The following is a 21,766-nucleotide window of genomic DNA, read 5'->3' as shown; positions in this document are numbered from 1 at the left end:
TAAAACCAAGTTATTTTTGGCATGAGTGTCAGCAAAGCTAAAGTGTAGCCTATGTCGCGGCCCCCGTTTCACAGTCAAAATAGATTCTGCCACCACCCAGACATGGCCACATTTAGTCTCTAGTGACTCTGTTTTAAGAGATGCATAACGTCTGTGTGCCTGTCACTCTTTCTGAGAAGAACATTGATAGGATAGACATTAACAGGATTTCAAAATTAGAGCAACTCACAATGTATTTGCATTTGTGTGTGTGTGTGTGTGTGTGTGTGTGTGTGTGTGTGTGTGTCTGTGTGTCTGTGTGTCTGTGTGTCTGTGTGTCTGTGTGTGTCTGTGTGTGTGTGTGTGTGTGTGTGTGTGTGTGTGTGTGTCTGTTTGAGTGTGTTCAGCTCCCCTCCCTAAATAGTTTTTGCGTCTGAGAGTTTTTTCCACCATATTATTACTCTTGGAGACTCATGTGATGTCTCCTGATCAGATTAAGCCGATGATACATATTGCAATGCATGCCATATGACCTAATTTGTGTGTGTGTGTGTGTGTGTGTGTGTGTGTGTGTGTGTATTGGACCTTTTCCACTGAACATTTTTGTATCAGTTCGGCTTGGCACGATACGACTCCACCCTCAAATGGGTGGTGGGTTTTCCACTGAGGGTTGGTGGGAACCAACAGGTGAATTTTAGTACCTGTACCTGTTTCAGAGGTGGCACTAACCGAGCTGAACCGACACTAAAACGTCATGTGAACAGTTCTGTCCACTGATTGGTCAGATGAAATGTGTGTGTGTGTGTGTGTGTGTGTGTGTGTGTGTGTGTGTGTGTGTGTGTGTGTGTGTGTGTGTGTGTGCCTCCGGTCACACACTGTTTATGTGCAAATGCAACCATTCAGCACAGAGTTAATATTCAACCTCACAGTTGGGTGAAACGCCATATCGGCATGCCAACAATGCTGGGAAAGTAACCTTTGCTTTTATGTGAACGAATGTGAGTGTACGTGTGTGAAGGGGAGAGAGAGAGAGAGAGCGAGAGAGAGAGAGAGAGAGAGAGAGAGAGAGAGAGAGAGAGAGAGGGCGACTCCACCACTCGTAAGTGTCGCTATGGTGTGGAATGTGCCTAACTGCGAGGCCCAGTTGACAAACTGCTGTCTAGTCCCATAGTTACCCAACTACAGCTGATGTGACCACAGTGGCACGGCCTCTGACCCTAATAACATGGATTATTCTATAGTCTATTTTCTATTGAATAATGTAGTACACTGTATTATTACAGCATAATTCATACATAGATAGATATGTTATTGCCACACAACAATGTGTTATATAAATATAATATAAAATCAAATAATTTTATGCTAAACAATGTGTAAACATGAAACATAACAATAGTATACAGATCTCATGTGAATTGGTTAAAGATAAACCTTACTTTTCTTCATTACATTATATTTGACTGGCACTTTATAACCAAAGCGACTTACAACATGGTAAACATTTTAAGCTTTTAAAGCAATTCTAACAAGAATTCTAGAGAACTAAAAAAAAAAAAAAAAAGTAGTGTGCCGTTTCCAGAGTAACACTAGCACAGCTATCCAGGCAAGTGACCTTTGACCTTAGCCATCCACACAATACAGCACAGTACTTTCAAAAAAGGACTGATCCTTATAATGCATGCTCTCCCTATAAATGTGTGTGTGTGTGTGTGTGTGTGTGCGCGCGCTTGTGAGTGATCGTGGGGCACTTTTTTTCATTCTGGGTTCTGTTTGTTTATATGGGAGAAAAAATAGATTGTAGGAAAGAAAAGTTGCAGCAACAAACAAACACAGGAAGAGCCGTAAAACAGGCCAACAGCGGGACGAGACAAAAGCCAGCGTGGAGGATCGGCAGAGGTGGGGGAGAGGAGTCGAGCCGAAGCCGAAGCCGTGTCGGGTTTCCAAGTTCACTGAATCGGCGATCATTTTCACGGAGGTGAGGGGTGTAGTGTGCCAAGGCCCTGCATAGCTGGCATTCCAAAGTAACGAAGCATCACATCGTGACAGGTCCAGGCTGAGCTTGAGGACCCGCTACACACTGCGGGCAGTTCGGCTCCATAAAGGGCCTGTGGGGCACTTATGCACTTTATTTCACTCTTTGTTTTCATGTTTTATGTCCTTCATGTCTTTCAGCTAGTCTTCAAGTAGTTCAGTCGATGTACTCCTGATTACAACACAAGTACTTTACTGGAAAGGCTTCAGTTCTATATATAGGCTGTTAGTTTTGTCCTGAGGCTTTGGAAGGGAATGGATTCAGGCCCACATTTCCCACCCACGCAGCCTCGGATCCAATCAGAACAGAACCACTGGGCTCAGTATTGTTTTGAGCATCACAGACAATCAAACCAACAGAGAATGAATTTAATCGCTGTTACAGCAGCCTTCCTTTCCTTATCAACCCTTTCCAGATCACACTGTCTTGTTCAGACCCAGAGTCCAAAACTGCAAGATCTTCACTGGACAAGCGGGAGCAAGAAGGTTCACCTCGTCAACACTGATGCTCGTGAAAGACGCATTACATTATGATGTATTGTATGCATTGCTCCAATCACATTCACGTCATCCATTTTATGTGCTCTTCATTATCACAAGCCACTGGTGAATTTCACAGCTGCCCATAGGTTTACCCAGCCAGAGGATCATGACTGTGTGTGTGTGTGTGTGTGTGTGTGTGTGTGTGTGTGTGTGTGTGTAGGCGAGACGAAGGCTGATGCACGTGTGCACGCTTGGACAGCAAACAGACCACTGTAGAGGAGGAAGTGGCGATAGAGAACAGAAAGAGAAAGAGAAAGAAAGATGTTGGACAACAGAGCTCTGTCTGTAGACATTCCCACAGCTGTTCTTGTGTAATAACCTAAGCTAGGTGCCATCATTTGGTCATCTTGTCCTAGGCCTAGCTGCTGTAAGCAGACATCAGTGAGAGACATACAGTTATGATGATCAGTCGTACTCATTGTGTCTGTCTAACTTTCCTGCAGTCTTGGAATCTGCTGTTTACAAACCTTTCATTGGCCGGGTTTCCCAGATTCGTTAAGAAGTTCTTACTGCTAAAAACTTCTTAGGAGCGCTCTAAGAACATTCTAAGAACACTCCAAAGAAGTTCTTAGCACTTAAGAGCTTCTTAACGAATCTGGGAAACCCAGCCATTATGAGTTGTGGGTTCAATTCCAGGCTTTCACGGTTATGCTCTTGAGCAACGCTCTGGGTAGAATGGCCCTTATAATACAGTACAATTTACATATGTAGGCCTAAGTCACTTTGGGTAAAAGAAATGTAAATGATAGCCTAAAATAGATTGGTTTGTCTATTATGTTATGCTTTTAACATTTAAGAGGGCCAACTGATATAATGATATAATGTTGCAAAACTGCAACAAAAATGTTAACAATGTTTCAGAAACACATGCAATAGGCTATTCTGAAAACTTTAGTTATCTATTTAATGTAGCACCCTCAAGTCACTAACTGGCAATGAGACTGTTCAGAGTAGGCTATAAACTGATAGTAATACTGTTGTTTTTGTTGTTGCGAAATAAACACATCCCATATCATTTAGGCGCACGTTTCTCTCAGTCTCAGTCTCTTCCGATGTGTGGAGCCTATGTGTGTGAACAGAGAGAGAGAGAGAGAGAGAGAGAGAGAGAGAGAGAGAGAGTGTAAGCCAGTGCGGTAGCACGAGTGAGGGGACAACTCATTTCACCGCAGCTCGACTCTGAACGCAGGCAGCGACTGTTGTTGGTGGAGCATGGGGAAGCTCAAACGTATTTCCCCGTCTCTTCGGAGCCTTCAGCGGTGACTGCGGTCAATCCACACCGAGGAGTTCACCAGCCTGGAGCCTGGGCATAAACTAGAAATTCATAAAACTGCCCTTCCTACTGTTATTCGAAAGTGTTTTGTGTTCACTGGATGCTGGTTGCCTGCGAACTGTGACTACTACTACCTGCGGAAATTCTGGTGAGTGAGTTAGTTATCCCGGCGAGGGCTGACCCGGAGATGTCGGTTTCTGTGATCGAAACAGAAAAGTGTGATTTTGTTTCTGCTAAACTGGTGATACAGATCAACGGTGTCCTGGGTGTCTGGAAGTACTTTCATCCAGGCATTCATGTGACGGGGAATAAGGCAAAGATGGAGTTAATTCTTTTTTACAATATGGCCGCGCTTTTATGTCTCGTTTCCTCAAGTGAACGGATAAAGTATTCCGAGGCGATTTACGGTACGTTTTGGAGAATACATGCTCTGTGTCCGGACACAAGCGTACAGTTAATGTGCCTTCCTTCTCCACGCCGGTGGAAGTTTTGTTTTTTTACCCGAAGCCTGCGTTTCTGAACGTCCTGTAGGCGACACAGGCATACGAGCCTCATTCAAATCTATCCAACCACAATGTCCAGTCACCGATTCGAGCGAAACAACCCAAAACAAATGGTGCGATGCGTCTACGCTTGTTCTGGGCCTATCTAAGAATAGCTGTTTACGTTGACAACCACAGAGAATAAATAGCTGTTTAAGGTTGAATCTGCGAGTCTGTAACTGAAAACATTTTCAATGAAGTGGGCGGTCAACGACTGTCACTTATTGGAGAGGAAATAGGTTGCATTATTTGTTTCATCCAAATATGTTGCCGACCGAATTAGGTTGCACATATTTGCCAGGATTACGCTTTTGTCAATTTGTTGTTTTGTGATCATAACTTCTATTAGGTCTCTAGGTTGTCAACTTTCACGCTGTACTCCGATGCAAGTCAATGTTATTGTCTTTGATTGATGCGAGTCGAATTTGTGGAAAACGGCGATAGTCGTTTCCACGTCTGTGACAGAAGACCATATACTGAAATCTCCTTTTAGGTAGATGAACGACCTAAATATGGCAGCATTTTGGCCATCTGCACTCGATACAAAAAAATCTACATAGTTGCATGACTAACCACACAGTAATGGAAGGATTTGTCAGATGTCTGCAATCTCTTGCGCACAAACACTTAGTAGATCCTGCGGGTTGGTTAGATAGGGTTGCATCAGGTAGACAGCCAGTGCAACAAAAATGACCAAATCTCTGTGTTTGTGTGTGTGTGTGTGTGTGTGTGTGTGTGTGTGTGTGTGTGTGTGTGTGTGTACAGCTACAAAAAAAACTGCAGGTCAGGATGTTCCACTTCACCGTATCACACCTTACTAGGCCTTGCTCATGCTTCTGACATTCCCTCTTGCTGTTCCAGTAAACCACTTCTGATAAGACAGATGATTGTGTGAGTGTGTGTGTGTGTGTGTGTGTGTGTGTGTGTGTGTGTGTGTGTGTGTGTACAGTACGTGTGTGCGTGTAATTGTATGTAAGTATGTGTAAGCACCAGTAGGTTCTTTTGGTGAGAAGTCTGATGGTTAACATTAGGTGCTCTCAGCTCTGTTCTGGAGAAGATAAGCCTGATGGTTAACTTTAGGTGATAACTGCTCTGTTTTGAAGATTAGCCTGATGGTTAACTTCAGGTGCTGGCGGCTCTATTTGGAAGAGAAGTCTGATGGTTAACTTTAGGTGATCTTGGCTCTGTTTTGGATAAGACAAGAGAAGTCTGATGGTTAACTTTACAGTAGGTGCTCTTGGCTCTGTTTTGGATAAGACAAGAGAAGTCTGATGGTTAACTTTACAGTAGGTGCTCTTGGCTCTGTTTTGGATAAGGCAAGAGAAGTCTGATGGTTAACTTTAGGTGATCTTGGCTCTGTTTTGGATAAGACAAGAGAAGTCTGATGGTTAACTTTACAGTAGGTGCTCTTGGCTCTGTTTTGGATAAGGCAAGAGAAGTCTGATGGTTAACTTTACAGTAGGCGCTCTTGGCTCTGTTCTGCTCTGCTCTTTTGGACTCTGCTCTAAGGACTTGTTGTAGCTTTGATGTATGAGTGTGTGCTTGTCAGGGCAATGTCAGCTCCAGTCGTCACCATGGCAAAAATAGCTTTTGTGTGTGTGTGTGTGCGTGTGTGTGTGTGTGTGTGTGTGTGTGTGTGTGTGTATGAGAGAGAGAGAGAGCAAGAGAGAGTGAAAGAGGGTGTTTGCCTGTGTGTGAAAATGGGCCCCTAAGCATGTTGGCTTTTGTAGGGAAGTGCGTGAAGGCATTGTATGAGGCGACATGCAAAAAGCACATGATTGATAGACATAAGCTTAGACACACACACACACACACACACACACACACACACACACACACACACACACACACACACACATTCTCTCTTTTTCTTGCTCTGTGCTCTGTCATTTAAGACCCATAAATGCTCTCTGGAATGTGTCCCCTTTCTAACAACACACTCATGACACAACCGTGTCCCACGTTACACACACACACACACACACATACACACACACACAGAAAGAGAGAGAGCGAGAGGGAAGCACATTATCAGTGGTGATCTGAGGCTAGATAAGCTCATCACAGGTGTCAGTTTAGATGGTATGAGTGAAATGGAGAGAGGACTCATTTTAATCTATCTGGAGATTAAATCTACTTTGTGTGCGTGTGTGTTAAGAGATTGTGTGGATAGGTGTATCTATTTGTGACTTGACATGTGCTAGTATGCTCAGGAATGTGTGTGTGTGTGTGTGTGTGTGTGTGTGTGTGTGTGTGTGTGTGTAGTGTACATGAGTGTGTTCCCATTTAAGCCATGCTTGTTGTGGCTCCAATCAGTCACTGATGTTGCTCAGAGTGCAACAGGAGCTGACAATTACGTCACACTGAGGGAGAGAAGGCATGACCCCAAATACAATGACCTCCGACCTTTGACCTCTGAGCTCTGACCTTTGGCCTCTGAGCTGGGACTGAGGCTCAGGCACACTGTTACTCCTCCAGCATCTCTGTAGAGGAGCCCTGCCTGTATTTATAATGTAACAGCCTCAATTCACAAGAAGACCAATACAGTCATTTCCCCGCATATAAGCCGCATTGTGTATAAGCTGCAGGACAGTGTTTTATACAAGTTAAAAGAAAAAAAAGTATATTAACTGCCCCCCTGTATTAACCTCATAGCTGAAGAAATTGTGCAAAATCAATGTATAAGCCGCGGCTAATAGTTGGGAAATTACGGTATCTGTCTTCCTCTGGCAATGAGCATTAATGTAGACCAGTCAAAGTAGGCTATAAACTGATATTGATTAGCCTACTGTTGTTCTTGTCATTGCCAAATAAACACTGTAACATCATCCCATATAATTTGCTCTCCATAATGTTGCTCTGTAGAGGAGCATCAACAGGTCACATTCACCCTTCTTAACAGAGCCAGAAGGCCCTGTGACTCCCTCTGGTGTGGATACTGCTCAGAGGATCCTCTCCAGCCAGTTATGGTTCTTTCATGTTCATTTCTGCAGAATGATTCCATATCCATTAAACATCCCGTGGAATTCCCATCAGCTTAATTAGTTTTCCTTAAATGTTTGATGTGGAATAAACGGGTTTCCGTGAACAGTGCTATCTATGCTGTGCAGTTCCACTTCCAATTCCTGTTATCGCTCCAGTGGGGTTAAGAGGACAGAACTTACATTTTTGGTTGACCTGTTCCTTTAAAGCGTTTGCCCTACTAATCCAATGCATACATCCAGCACATCCATAGGTGACCCATCGACCGCAGGGGTCGCCTAGGCGATGACAGAAAAGGAGGCAAACGTTCCCGCCCCTCCCCAAGCATGTGTCCAATCGTGTGCTTGGACTGCCCGCGGCTAACGGCGTCGCTCAGCCTTACCGAGTCCCTGAGTTCGTGGACAAAATTGCCATCGTGGTTCACACAACCTGCTTGGCCAGGTGTGTGTGTGTGTAAATATTATGATGAAACTGATTGGTTGTGTCTGCGGTGTGTTTCTTCCATCAGGGTCAGTGTGTTAGGGGAAAGGGGTTTGGGTGTGTACAGGATTGGAGTGGTAGGAGGGTAAGACACGCCTCCTCAGTCTTTCTGCCATATGACCTCGGGGGGGGGGGGTCCACCTGACCGCAGTGAACTTAACAGTCCGTGTCGTTGTGTGAAATGTCTTTTAGAGCGGTTTGGGCCTCTTCTAGTGTAGATGTTCTTCAGGTACATATAGGCAGAACACATTCAGCAGAACATAACAGAACACAGTCCGTGTCGTTGTGTGAAATGTCTTTTAGAGTGGTTTGGGCCTCTTCTAGTGTAGATGTTCTTCAGGTAGGTACAGTATAGGCAGAACACATTCAGCAGAACGTGCAGTAGAACGTACAGTATGACTGTCTGCAGGTAGTGTTTTTGTGTAACCTTGTTAGTAAACAGATTGTGTGCATGTGTGCGTGTGTGGGGGTGTGTGTGTGTGCGTGTGCGTGTCCGTGTGTGTGTGTGTGTGTGTGTGTGTGTGTGTGTGTGTGTGTGTGTGTGGGAACTCCGGTCCCGTTGTGAAGTCACTAAGTGTTGTATGGGAGAGTGGGCCTCCTGCTCTGCTCTGCTCTGCTCTGCTCTGCTCCGACTCCAGGCTGATAACAGAGAGAGCCAGGTGATAAGTTCAATCCCACAGACGCCATGATAGCACTTACAAAAGGAGGGGTGTGTGTTCCAGGATGTGTTGGGACACATTAAGAGCAGTCTTGCAGAAGCTCAGGATGTCAAGTGAGGTAGCTCACATCACATGTTGAGAAACTCCAGCATCCAAATGTTAATGGCAGGTTTAAGAAGAGCACTGGAGGTTTACTGGATGAATGAACAGCTTGTTGGGATGTAGCTGTAGGTGTGGGAGGGACACAGCGACTCAGATTGTGTGTGTGTGTGTGTGTGTGTGTGTCTGTAGGTATGGGAGAGGCACAGCAACTCAGATTGAACAGTAAGCACGCAGTGATGCGTCTCAGTGCACAGGTCCTCATTGGGGTTACCATAGTCACAATAGTCATTAGCTATTCACTAATAATTAATATATAAACACAGGCCTAACAGTTGGCATGGTGACCATTGTGACCGTTGGCAATATGAGTAAAAACATCTGCAGTGAAACTCTTCAAAATACAGCTCATATGAAAAGTTGCTAAATGTTCAGAGGAAGACTTGTGTTAGTTCAGGCAGGGCCAGGCCACCTAAGTTCACCTGTCAGTTAATGGCTCAGCTGGTTTGATTCCAATCCTGTGTGGTTATCACTTCCTATCAATGTGGTTGGTGTGGTGAATTTGTCAGATACTTATTGGAGTGTGTGTGTGTGTGTGTGTGTGTGTGTGTGTGTGTGTGTGTGTGCGTGCCCAGTCATCCCAAGTTCCTCTTTTATCTGGTCGGCTCTCTGCCTTTTAATCCCTATTCATATTTAGTCCTGCCAGTGAATGTGATGTAAATGGATATTTCAATAATCAGGCGTTTTCAGGGCCTCCACTAGTTCTGTTGTGTTCTCAGTCATGTCTCCCAGCTCTGAGTGGATTAGTATTCAGCACAATGCTCTGGAACCTGCTGAGACCAACTGCCATTGCTTTCAGTCTGTCAGCAGATACTAATGTGTACACATGTGTTAGTGGTAGAAAGGTGGCGTTAGATCACAGCATGACAACAGAACGTAACAGTGAGATAGCTGAATATAACACACTGCTTTGGCTTGGTCTGAATCTAGGCTAATTTTAAATGCATGCTAGAAATGGTCCTAAAGCAGAACTGGTAGCATGGAGACACCTCTTAAACATGTCTCCTATGGTGAAGGAATTTGACAGCGCCATATATGTTAGGCGCTCACCTTTCAGCTGAGTTTTGTTTGCACTTGGGGTCAAGAAACCTCTTAAAGGCAAGAAGGTTTCACTTACATCCTTACGGAATCCCCATTAAAGTTCTTATGGAACTCTCCTGTATGCCATCAAAGTTCTAAAGGAACTCTCCTGTATGCCATTAAAGTTCTAATGGAACTCTCCTGAATGTTATTAAAGTTCTAAAGGAACTTTCCCGTATGGCTATGGCTATGGCTATGGCTATGGCTATGGCTATGGCTATGGTTATTTAGCAGACGCCTTTGTCCAAAGCGACATACAAATAAATAACAATACAAATTAAATTAACAGTGAACAATTACAAACTAGGGAGAATAGTAATATTATCAGTAAAACAATAATTTTAAGCACTAACCTAATGAGAAATAAAACAGTGAAAAGAGAATAGCAATCAAATAAGTCACTCAGTTAATTATATATAATAATAATAACTAAAGCATGGTATGGCTAAATTTAAGGACAATAGCAAAATAAATTTCAAATTCTATCAATAGACAAATTATAACAAAACAATACATTATACAAACCATAACACATCACAAACTCAAAGGACTAAGTGCATATTAAATAAATATGCCTTAAGACCCCTCTTAAAAGATCCAAAGCTGTTGCTGGAACGGAGAGCACTGGGCAACTCATTCCACCAACACGGAACCACTGAAGAATAGGATCTACAATTTGACCTAGCATGTATGGTTGGTCGACATAACAGACGCTCCTCAGAAGATCGCAATGGGCGGTTGGGAATGTACATCGTGATTAAAGAACTGAAGTAGCTGGGAGCAGATCCAGTCAGTGTCCTATAGGCCAGAGTGAGAGATTTAAATTTAATTCTGGCTACTATAGGGAGCCAGTGGAGAGTAACTAGGAGAGGGGTTACATGTGTCCTCTTTGGCTGATTGAAGACCAGTCGTGCTGCAGCATTCTGAATCAACTGTAGTGGTCTTAATACACAAGCAGGTAGGCCGGCTAACAGAGAATTACAGTAGTCCAGCTTGGAGATAACCATTGCCTGTACAAGAAGCTGAGTGGAATCTTGTGTCAGATAAGGTCTGATCTTCCTAATGTTGTACAGGGTATACCGACATGACTTTGCAATTGAGGCAACATGCTCAGAGAAAGTAAGTTGGTCATCAATTATGACACCCAAGTTACGTGCCGATCTGGTTGGAGTCAGTGAGGATGAATCAAGCTGGATATTGATCTGTTGGGGAATAGCTGTTTTTGCTGGAAACACCAAGAGCTCAGTTTTGGAAAGATTAAGCTGAAGGTGCTGATCCTTCATCCAGATTGAAATGTCCTTCAGGCATGCAGAGATCCGATGGGAAACACTAGAGTCCTCAGGTGGGAAGGATGCCATTAAAGTTCTAAAGGAACTCTCCTGTAAGCCATTAAAGTTCTAATGGAACTCTCCTGAATGTTATTAAAGTTCTAAAGGAACTTTCCCGTATGCCATTAAAGTTCTAAAGGAACTCTCCTGTATGCCATTAAAGTTCTTATGGAACTCTCCTGTAAGCTATACGTTAGACCGGCACATCCGGGAACTTGACTCGCGACGAACGTTCCCACCCCTTTTTGGGGGAAACAAACTACGTCTCCCATTAACTCCAATGCAAATTAGGCTCAATAAACGTAATTCGTACCGAAATCGTAGGGGTAAATGATAACAGAAGACACAACGAATCAATAGGACCACTCAATATATTACCACTTTGCCGGTCGTTGACCGTGAAAAATACGTTCAAAAGCTTAATTCAATCAAAGTAAAAACATGTCCCTTCGGTCTCCCGAGTAGCCTGCTAGCAGTAGCAGTGGCCAGTGTCATACCCAGACATACTCTTATCTCATTGAATCTCCAGTTAAATAACTAAATTGTTTTCCTGTATTTTTGGCCTCTTATTTTAATTGTAATGTTGTGTAGTTGACTGACAGGCTTGGATGTAAAGTATGTTCGTTAGATAATTCCAACATATGATAATTTCTGTCGTAGCCGATAGCCTAACTGCTAGTGTTAGCCAAGTGTTAGCCTAGATTTCCGTTTTCGTTGGTCTGATTTATTTTTGGTGTAGCCTAATGTTAGGGGTTCTTAGCTTTGTGGTTGGTACACCCAACCAACCACACAGCAACTTATCGGCATGTCTGTCTACCGCGACCACTGATCTATAAATAATAAGTTATTCGTTATAGATCAGTGACCGTGAACAACACCCGTTCACTTTGGCTTGTTTCAGGCTTGTTCTGAGGGCTTGTTTCCCCAAAAAAGGGGCGTGGCGCAGACAACCTGGCTCTGTGTGACGCGACGCCGGTCGAACGTATTAAAGTTGTAATGAAACTCCTGTAAGCCATTAAAGTTCTAATGGAACTCTCCTGAATGTTATTAAAGTTCTAAAGGAACTTTCCCGTATGCCATTCTTTGAAGTCCCCTTTGGTCTCATATTGTGTTTATAAGAGACACTGCAGTAGATGTTTCTGTGGGGAGCCTCCTCTTCAGAAAGTATATGCTGTCTAGAACCAACACCGAGAACTCTGCTTCATTAAAGGGGGACCTGAGTACAATTATACTTGAAGAGCCTCCTGTTTGCACCGTGAGATCAGCATATTAGCTGAACTAACTAGATGGCGAGAGAAAGAGAGAGGGAGAGAGAGAGAGACTGCAGAATGAAAGAACAAGGGATGAGGTGAGGGGCAAAGGAGGTGTTGAATGAGGATGGGATTCTCTTCTGTCCCTCTGGGAATGACCGAGAGTCTTTCTCTGTAGTCAGTCCCCTGAGGTAGAATCAGAGGTGCCTGACTTGGTTAGCAGCACAAAGACTTCAGCAGAGAGAGAGAGAGAGAGAGAGAGAGAGAGAGAGAGAGAGAGAGAGAGAGAGAGAGAGAGTGAGAGAGAGAGAGCAGGAAGAGGGGGAGGAAGTGAGAGAGGTAGAGAAAGAAGAGAGCGAGCGGAAACTGATAGTGTGTGAGGGCAGAAGAGCCCTGAGAACCGTCCTTATCCTTTCAGCTCATCTGCACTACTCAGGGATCAGCCACAGTCCTTGGAGAGAGCCTGCACACACACACACACACTCACATATACACCTGTACACACACACACACACCTGCACACACACACACACACACACACACACACACACACACACACCTGCACACACACACACACACACACACACACACACACACACCTGTACACACACACACACACACACACACACACACACACATATACATATACATACACCTGTACATACACACACACACACACACACACACACACACATACACCATTGCAAATGAATGCTTGAACATCTCTCTCACTCACTCTCACACACACACACACACCCTGGTTTCCTGTCACAGTGGGACAGTCGGGTGTGTTTGTGCTGCAGCAATGTGGCAGAGGAGTGATGCTTCCGTGAAGGTTATCTTTGATCTATTATACATGCAGCAGCTCCTGATGTACAAGCAAAATAGGATAACACACACAGCTGTGTGTCACAGTAAATTAAGGCATTCTCACTCTCTCTCTCTCTCTCTCTCTCTCTCTCTCTCTCTATCTCTCTCTCTGTCTCTCTCTCTATCTCTCCGTCTGTCTGTCACTCTTTCCTTCATGCGGTGTGTGTTTTGTACATTGTGTTGGTCCTGCCCATACGGGGTAGCTGGCCCATAACAAGGTTATTTCCTTGTTTTTCTGGCGGGGCTTTCTGTCCCCAGCGTCCCCGTGGTTTAAAGATTGGCCACGCCGTAGTGCCATGGTGAGCTGGTCCAGAGTACAAATGCTCTCATTAGGCTCAGAGACGTGGGGTGAAGTGAGTGCAGGAGGGAGAGGCCTACTGTACTGTAGGAGGAGAGAGACGGGAGGTGAAGGGAGTGCAGGAGGGAGAGGCCTACTGTACTGTAGGAGGAGAGAGACGGGAGGTGAAGGGAGTGCAGGAGGGAGAGGGTGACTGTAGGAGGAGAGATACAGGGGGGTGAAGTGAGTGCAGGAGGGAGAGGCCTACTCTACTGTAGGAGGAGAAAGGAGGGAGGTGAAGTGAGTGCAGGAGGGAGAGGCCTACTGTACTGCAGGAGGAGAAAGGAGGGAGGTGAAGTGAGTGCAGGAGGGAGAGGCCTACTGTAATATAGGAGGAGAAAGGAGGGAGGTGAAGTGAGTGCAGGAGGGAGAGGCCTACTGTACTGTAGGAGGAGAAAGGCGCCTGGTTTGGGGAAGTCGGTGAACTCTGTGAAAGTGCATGGTTGCCCGTGTGAGTGCAGGAGGGAGAGGCCTACTGTACTGTAGGAGGAGAGAGACGCCTGGTTTGGGGAAGTCGGTGAACTCTGTGAAAGTGCATGGTTGCCCGTGTGAGTGCAGGAGGGAGAGGGTGACTGTAGGAGGAGAAAGACGGGAGGTGAAGTGAGTGCAGGAGGGAGAGGCCTACTGTACTGTAGGAGGAGAAAGGCGCCTGCTTTGGGGAAGTTGGTGAACTCTGTGAAAGTGCATGGTTGCCCATGTGTGTGTGTGTGGGGGGGGGGGCCAAGCGCTGCACCAGGGACACAGCGACTGGATGCTTACTAATGGACTTATGATTGGGGGTTTACTAATCTAAAACAGGAACACACACACACACACACACACACACAGACATACATACTGTACACGCACATACATACATACACACACACACACATACTTACACAAACACACACACACACACACACACAACATACACACACACATACTTACACAAACACACACATACATGTACGCACACACACACATACTTAAACACACACACACATACACACCCTCATACCAATGACAAGAGTGCACAGAGTACCTGTCAACCCGCTGTGTGTATGTACACACTCCTGAGTATTTGCTGTTTATACATGGCCGGGTGGTATGTGAGCATGCAAGTATGTAGTGAGTGTGTGTGTGTGTGTGTGGGGGGGGGGGGGGGTTGTCTGCCTTTTTTTTGATAGTATGTATACCGGCTTGTATGATGTATCTCTCGTTTTCTGTCTGTGTGTGTGTACAGTATAGGTCCCTATAGGTGTGTATAGGTGCACCTCGGTTCGTGTGTGTGTGTAGGTATGTGTGTGTGTGTGTATGTGTGTGTGTGTGTAGGTGGGTGGGTGCTGTCAGGGCAGACAGTTGAGAAAGGGGCTCAGCTGCTGTGGTGATCATGTGCTTCAGAGGGGGGGGGCCAGGAATAGCTGCTGGGGTGCCATAGTGACCATTACCCCCCCCCCCCCCCCCCCTCTCTCTCTCTCTCTCTCTCTATCCACCTCTCTCACTCTCTCTCTCGCTCTCTGTTCCTCTCTCTCTCTATGACACACACACACACACACACCCTCTCTCTCCCTGGCACTTGTTTGTGTGTGTGTGTGTGCATTTTCTGTGCCTGCTGTGTTTTGGCGAGGGGAACTGTCGTTTGATTGAACTCAGATTTGTGGTAAGTCTGGGTGCGTGTGTGTACGTGTTTGTGTGAACACTAACAGGAAGGCTTCTGTGAGAAGACTGTCGAAGGCTTGTAGCTGAAAAATGGGCTGCGTTTGAGTGTGTGTGTGTGTGTGTGTGTGTGTATGTGTGTGAGGAAGATAGAGTAAGGGAGAGAGAGAGGAAGTGAAAAAGGAGACTCTGTAGATTAGACAAAAGTTTGGAGACATACAGTAAACGAGAACTGATAACTGGATCTTACTCGCAAACAAGTAAGAGTGTGTGTACTGTATATATTTGTGTGTGTGTGTGTGTGTGTGTGTGTGGAAGAGGTAGAGGCGAGTGTGAGTGTGAATGAGCGAGTGAGTCTCCAATGGTGTGTGTGTGTGTGTGACTTGAGTGAGTCCTTGGGTGGGACAGTTAGTATGTGAGCAAGTCAAGAATAGAAAGTAATGTGTGTGCCCCAGCGAGTGTATTTCTGCATGTGTGAGTCAGTGTGTGTGTGTGTGTGTGTGTGTGTGTGTGTGTGTGTGTGTGTGTGAGAGAGAGAGAGAGAGACAGGTTGAGTAAAGAGACTGTTGCTACAGTACAGTTGGAGCAGGACAGGCTGAAGAGGGGCTTTGATTGACAGCTGGGCTCCAGACACACAGGTGGTCAGTGTGGGTGGGCAGGAACTCTGGGAACCCTGGAGCCCCCGACTCCCATGGGACCCCCAATCCCACCCCCCTCCGCCCCCCCGTGTACCCCATAATCCCACCCACCTGCGGGGGCTGCAGGGGTAGCTTGGTCAGCTGTCTGGCGGGGGGGGGGCGAGGAGAGTAGCATCTTTCAGAGGACCAGATCACCTGTAGTGGTCAATGCTCCATACCTCCTGTACAGTCCTCTCTGCTTGTGTGTGTGTGTGTGTGTGTGTGTGTGTGTGTGTGTGTGTTTGTTTGTTTGTTATGTGGGTGTATAAATGTATAGTCCTCTCTGCTTGTGTGTGTGTGTGTGTGTGTGTGTTTGTGTGTGTATGTGTGTGTTTGTTGTGTGGGTGTATGAGTGTAGTCATCTCTGCTTGTGTGTGTGTGTGTGTGTGTGTGTGTGTGTGTGTGTGTGTGTGTGTGTGTGTGTGTGTGTGTGTGTGTGTGTTGTGTGTGGGTGTATGAGTGTAGTCATCTCTGCTTTTGCTCATAATGATTCTCAAGTCCTCCTACTGAGGTTCTCTGATAAAACTATTTACTGTGACTAGCAGTCTATGTGCAAGTGTGCTGTGGTTTAGTAACAGGATAGCATCCAGTGTGGTGTAGGTGTTTGCTTGTGTGTATGTGTACACGTGAGTGTGTGCTTTGTGTGCTTTGTGTGTGTGTGTGTGTGTGTGCTTTGTGTGTGTGTGTGTGTGTGTGTGTGTGTGTGTGTGTGTGTGTGTGTGTGTGTGTGTGTGTGTGTGTGTGTGTGTGTGTGTGTGTGTGTGTATGCTTGTGTGTATGTGTACATGTGTGTGTGTGTGTGTGTGTGTGTGTGTGTGTGTGTGTGTGTGCCTCTGGGGGCACAGAGGAAGTAGCTGAGCTCAGCTCAGTGTTGATGCAAACGGGTCTGTGGCTAAAAATGAAATCCATCCTCTGTGGTCTTTAATTATGTTCTCTTTCTCTCTTTTTCCCCATTGTCATTTTCCCTTTCACTCTCATTTCTATCCCTCTATCCCTCTCTCTATTCCCCCTCTCTCTGTCTCTCTCCCTCTCCCTCTGTCATTGAAAACAAGTTGCACTTTAGACATCTGTAGATTTCTAAAACTTTGTGCTGCGCTTTGTAATAAAGTATTTTTTTTTAAATCTCTCTCTCTCTCTCTCCAGATTCATAATATACCCTCTGTTTGGAGAGACCAAAAACTAAAAACTTCCGTGAGGTAAGAAGGCGTATTCTCTCTCTATATATATGTCTTTCTCTGTTTCTCTCTTTCTGTCTCTTACACGCGCACACACACACACACCCTAACCACAGTGCTACATTTCATGCAGAACATCTATGTAAACAACCACAGAGTCGACCCCACAACATCACTGGGTTTCCGTAGCAACCTGTCGCCGTGGTGAGCGAGTGGTTGTCAGCGGCAGCCTGTAGATCCAGAGGGATGCTCCCAGCATCCGTCCAGCACAAATATTTAGAGACCGCGAGAGAGAGAACAGCCTGACCTGCAGTGCACTGCGCTCTGCTTCCTCTGAATCAGCTGTGTGTGTGTGTGTGTGTGTGTGTGTGTGTGTGTGTGTGTGTGTGGGCGGGTGTATGCAACAATGAGTGTGTATGTGTGAGAGACTTTGTGTGTGTGAGAGACTGTGTGCGTGTGAGTGTGTGTGTGTGTGTGTGTGTGTGTGTGTGTGTGTGTGTGTGTGTGTGCATGTGTGGCCGGGTGTATGCAACAATGAGTGTGTATGTGTGAGATGCAACAATGAGTGTGTATGTGTGAGAGGCTGTGTGTGTGTGTGTGTGTGTGTGTGTGTGTGTGTGTGCACAACAGTGAGTGAGTACGTGTGTGCATTTGTGTGTGGGTTTGTGTGTGCGCAACATTGAGTAAGTGAATGTGTGTCAGTGTTTGCTGTTTGTAGAGCGTGTGTGTGTGTATGTGAATGTGTATGTGTATGTGCATGCTTGCTCTTTGCAGAGTGTGTGTGTTCGCTGTTTGCAGTGTGTGTGTGTATGTGTGCATGTTTGCTGTGTGCAGTCGCTGCAAGCCAGATGCGCACTTCACTGTTTGCACTTGTACCTGTGCTGTCTGATGTTTCTCTCTGACTCCTCTCTTCTCTCTCTCTCTCTCTCTCTCTCTCTCCCTGACTCCTCTCTTCTCTTCTCTCTCTCTCTCTCTCTCTCTCTCTCTCTCTCTCTCTGACTCCTCTCCTCTCTCGCTCTGTTCCTGTTGTCATTCTCTCTTACATCTCTCTCTCTCTCTCTCCCTCTCTTTCGCTCCAAGAGAGATGTTATAGAAATGTCAGAGACAAATCCAGCCTTTTTTTCCCCCTGTCTTCTCCCGTCCTCTGAATATCTGAGTGTGTGAATGTCAAATGTTTAGACTGGTTTAGATGTCCTGACTGCTACAGTAAGATGTGTCCCTGTTATTCGTCCCCCACACAAACCAAAATGAAATGTTTATGAAACGATAGAACATCTTGAGAGCCTTCAGTGTGTGCTGAGATGTTTCTTCGCAGTTCTAATGTGTTGGAAGATGCGTTCTTGTGAGTGTGTGTGTGTGTGTGTGTGTGTGTGGAGATGTGCCTTCATAATTCTAATGTGTTGGAAGATGTGTTCTCGTTCGGTTATGTTGTTTGCGTTAGCGGCGAGGTTCCTGTCAGCGTCTCGGTTCAGCTGATTTGTTCTCCTGATTCTGGCTGATCAAGTTGATTTGTAAAAGTCACTCAGCTGTAAATGAGCTCTCAGGGCTGCTGTGTCTTGAGTCTGTTTTTTTATGGTTTTATGGTTCATGAGTGTGTGTACATTCTAATCTATGAATCACTCAGCTGTGAGTGATTTAGCTCTGATCCGGCCGGGTCCGGGCGGGTTCTCCTGCTCCTTGGCTCTTAGGGTCCCGTACTGTATGTGGTTCTGCTGAGCCTGGTTCTGTGGGGTTCTGTTCTGTTGTGTTGTTCTGCTCTCCTTGTGTCCTGGGTGGAGGTGGAAGTGTGTGTTCTGAGTCATGGATGTAGAAGTGTGTGTCCCATGTGGAGGTGGAAGTGTGTGTCCTGTGTGGATGTGTGTGTTCTGAGTCATGGATGTAGAAGTGTGTGTCCCATGTGGAGGTGAAGTGTGTGTCTTGTGTGGATGTGTGTGTTCTGAGTCATGGATGTAGAAGTGTGTGTCCTATGTGGAGGTGGAAGTGTGTGTCCTGTGTGGATGTGTGTGTTCTGAGTCATGGGTGTAGAAGTGTGTGTCCTATGTGGAGGTGGAAGTGTGTGTCCTGTGTGGATGTGTGTGTTCTGAGTCATGGATGTAGAAGTGTGTGTCCTATGTGGAGGTGGAAGTGTGTGTCCTGTGTTGTTGATGTGGAAGTGTGTGAGTAGGGTAGCTGCTTTGGGCTCCAGTGTGTGTGTGTGTGAGTGTGTGTGTGTGTGTGTGTGTGTGTGTGTGTGTGTGTGTGTGTGTGTGTGTGTGTGTGTGTGTGTGTGTGTGTGTGTGTGTGTGTGTGTGTGTGTGTGTGTGTGTGTGTGTGTGTGTGTGTGTGTGTGTGTGTGAGGGGTGGGGTTGGGGGATGCCTGGCGTGTTTTGGGGCAACGGAGAGCAGATTTATAGAACTGTCAGATCTCTGGCCTTTGGAGTCTCATGCCTCTCAAACCTCACCAGGAGCCCTGGGGGAACACACAGCATTCCCTCCTCTCTCTTCTCCTCTCTTCTCTCTCTTCTCTCTCTTCTCTCTCTTCTCCTCTCTTCTCATCTTCTGTCCCTCTCTTCTCTTCTAGGCCTACTCTTCTATCCCTCTCTTTTTTGGTCTGGCTCTTCCCTTCTCCTTTTGTCTCATTCTTTCCCCTCATTCTGTCCACACACTCATTTTTCACCCCACTAAAATCTGTCCCTCTCTGACTCTCTCCATTTCTCTCTCACTCCATACCTCCCAGTCCCTCCCTCTCTTGCTCTCTCTGTCCCTCTCTCCCTCCCTCCCTTTCTTGCTCTCTCTGTCCCTCTCCCTCCCTCTCTTTCTCTCCAATGTTTCAGCCTCTCTCCCTCCCTTCCACACTCCTTCACCCTCCCCTCTCTCTTTCTCCCTCTCTCTCTCTCTCTGGGTGGTTGATGGTGAACCCCTTTTCTCTTTCACCCTTTTTCTCTTCCTCCCTCTCTCTCTGTGGTGGAGGGTGAACCCCCCCCCCCCCCCCCCTCTCTCTCTCTCTGTGTGGTGGAGGCTGGCCTGTAGCTGTATTGAGCAGCAGGCTGGTATCTCTGGAGAGCAGGTCTGTCTGTCGTGTTGTGTAATTATGTGAGGGGATAATTATATCAGTCAGCCGGATGGCTGGCGGTAAAAATAGAGAGCACAGGCAGGCGGGCCGCGCAGTGCCGAGGCTAAGCGCTAGGCCGCTAGCTAGCATCTGTGCCATGCAGGACAGGACAGGCAGGCAGCAGCCACCCATATGTGTGTGAGTGTGTGTGAGTGTGTGAGTACGTAAGCCTGTGGGCCAACTGCCCTGTCACTGGGATCGGCGGTTTGACTGCTAGCACGCTAGTAGGCTGTGTGTGGAGATCGGATATCCTCCCTGGCAGCCCAGAGAATTGGATCATCCTCAGCTTAAGTGCTGCTGCTGCTAGCCTAGCCTAGCCTAGCCTAGCCTAGCCTAGCGTGGGGTGTGCTACAGCCCAGTGAGCTGTTCACAAGGAGACTCACACAAGTGTTGATGTGTTCTCCTACCACCTGTCTGGAGAGGTCAGTCTATAGGCTAGGCTAGGCTAGGCTAGGTTGTATTGTAGAACTACGTATAGAATCTGTAGAACATCAGAGCGTTCCCGCTTCCTCTCTTCCTCTTACTTCACCCAACATGGCTCCCTGAGTCACAGTTGTAAAGCTGCTTTTCATATGTGCTGCTGTTGCTGTGCTGGATTGGAGCATCGTGGCAGAGGTGGAGAAGTCAAAGTGTGTGTGTTATCACGATGGAGCTGGAGGATTGTGTGTTATCATGATGTAGGTGGAGTGTGTGTGTGTGTTATTGTGATGGAGGTGGAGGAGTGTGTGTGTTATCACGATGGAGCTGGAGGAGTGTGTGTTATCGTGATGTAGGTGGAGGAGTGTGTGTGTGTTATTGTGATGGAGGTGGAGGAGTGTGTGTGTTATCACGATGGAGGTGGAGGAGTGTGTATGTGTTATGACGGAGGTCGAGGAGTGTGTTATCATGACTGAGGTTGAGGAGTGTGTTATTGTAATGGAGGTGGAGGAGTGTGTGTGTTCTTGTGACGGAGGTGATGGAGTGTGTGTGTTATTGTGACTGAGGTGGAGGAGTGTGTGTGTTATCATGATGGAGGTGGAGGAGAGTGTGTGTTATCATGATGTATGTAGGTGGAGGAGTGTGTGTGTTCTTGTGACGGAGGTGATGGAGTGTGTGTGTTATTGTGACTGAAGTGGAGGAGTGTGTGTGTTACTGTGACAGAGGTGGAGGAGTTTGTGTGTGTTATCGTGACGGAGGTGGAGGAGTGTGTGTGTTATTGTGATGGAGGAGGTGGAGGAGTAAGTGTGTTATCATGACAGAGGTGGAGGAGTGTGTTATCGTGATGGAGGTGGGTGTGTGTGTGTTATTGTGATGGAGGTGGAGGAGTGTGTGTGTTATCGTGATGGAGGTGGGGGAGTGTGTTGTCATGACTGAGGTGGAGGAGTGTGTGTGTGTTATCGTGATGGAGGTGGAGGAGTGTGTGTGTTATCGTGATGGAGGTGGAGGAGTGTGTGTGTTATTGTGACTGAGTGAGTGGAGTGGAGGGTGGAGAGTGGAGGGTGGAGTTGAGTGGAGGGTGGAGTTGAGTGGAGAGTAGAGAGGAGAGTTGAGGGTGGAGTGGAGAGTTGAGTAGAGAGTGGAGAGGAGAGTTGAGTAGAGAGTAGAGAGCGGAGGGTGGAGTAGAGAGTGGAGTGGAGGGTGGAGAGTGGAGGGTGGAGTTGAATAGAGGGTGGAGTTGAGTGGAGAGTAGAGA

General features: G+C 46.4%; 1 protein-coding gene across 2 annotated transcripts in view; it reads left to right on the top strand.

Annotated features, from left to right (window-relative positions):
- The first annotated feature begins 3,733 nt into the window (after positions 1–3,733).
- The window catches only part of dtnba (dystrobrevin, beta a), a 48,016-nt gene continuing 29,983 nt past the window's right edge, over positions 3,734–21,766 (top strand). For both annotated transcript variants that reach the window (XM_062550750.1, XM_062550749.1), the window contains exons 1-2: positions 3,734–3,974; positions 16,972–17,024. The gene's annotated coding sequence lies outside the window, so the exon portion shown is untranslated. The remainder of the gene's footprint in view (positions 3,975–16,971; positions 17,025–21,766) is intronic.

This window comes from Sardina pilchardus, chromosome 12 (genome assembly GCF_963854185.1).
Source record: "Sardina pilchardus chromosome 12, fSarPil1.1, whole genome shotgun sequence".
NCBI classification, from domain to species: domain Eukaryota; kingdom Metazoa; phylum Chordata; class Actinopteri; order Clupeiformes; family Clupeidae; genus Sardina; species Sardina pilchardus.
Note: the sequence above shows the minus strand (reverse complement) of the source record. Positions and strands in the feature narration are given on the sequence as shown.